Source organism: Penaeus monodon, chromosome 23, assembly GCF_015228065.2.
Source record: "Penaeus monodon isolate SGIC_2016 chromosome 23, NSTDA_Pmon_1, whole genome shotgun sequence".
In the NCBI taxonomy this organism is placed as follows: Eukaryota; Metazoa; Arthropoda; class Malacostraca; order Decapoda; family Penaeidae; genus Penaeus; species Penaeus monodon.
In genome coordinates this window covers 40,382,372-40,383,368 of record NC_051408.1, presented here as the reverse complement: position 1 = coordinate 40,383,368, position 997 = coordinate 40,382,372, and positions in this window count along the sequence as shown.

Sequence of the window (997 nt, the reverse complement as noted above, 5' to 3'; positions counted from 1 at the left end):
CGGAACAGAAAGTTGCCTCTTCCTCCCAGAAAGCTTAAGGCATTGTGGAAAAGTCCCTGGTGTGCTAGCAAATACACCCCTTCCTCTTCAAAGAGCAGAGGCTCACTGTTGTGTCCTTGCGTTATCCCAGCAGATCGTGTGACTGTTTCTTTCAAGCATTTCATCAAAATATATATTGTTTTATACAACGAGTCATTATACATACCACCATGCAGAAAAAAAAGTACACAGAGAAGGGTTATATTTTTCAGACCATAACTTGGAAGACTTTAGTAACTATAAAAGTAAAATTTCATCCGATGTAGTAGCTCTGCCAAGAATTTTCCTCCAGAAAGTGATGCTTTCACCCCCCCCCCCAAACTGGCTGCTCCCCATACTCCTGTGGTTGAATGAATAGTAGAACTGATGATAGGGGGTAAATGATACTTACTGCATAACATAGTAATATACTGCTATAATGGACTTAAAGTGATGACCACAGATATTGTCAGCCATTCTTTTTGTTGTCCCAGGTATGAAGTACACAGACAGTTAGAGTAGGGATAATTAGCGATTATTATGTATTTGCTCTCCAACTCACTTTTCCCGTCTCATGTCTTACACTGTGTTGATAGGCTTTGATGCTTAAGATATTGTATGCAATTTTGTGTGGGGATTTTCCAAGATGTATTTGCATTTATACATAGGTTGCAAATGATAAGAGGCATAGTAAGGTTTTAGTTCTCCTCTCTCTGATATAGTGTTTATAAAAGTACAATAAATATAGGAATGAAATTTACTCAGAGAATAGACACTAAAAAAAGTCAAACACAATCTTCTTATTCTCAACTCAATATCTTTCTGACGGGTTATTGGGTATTATTGAACAAATATTCTTGTATGCTAGCCATACTTAAGAAGAGGTTTATTAAAATAATGAAAGTGCTTTGAAGTGCTTGTTTAACTTTTGTCACTCAGTTTAACTTTACATTATTATCATTATTTTTTTCCTCACAAT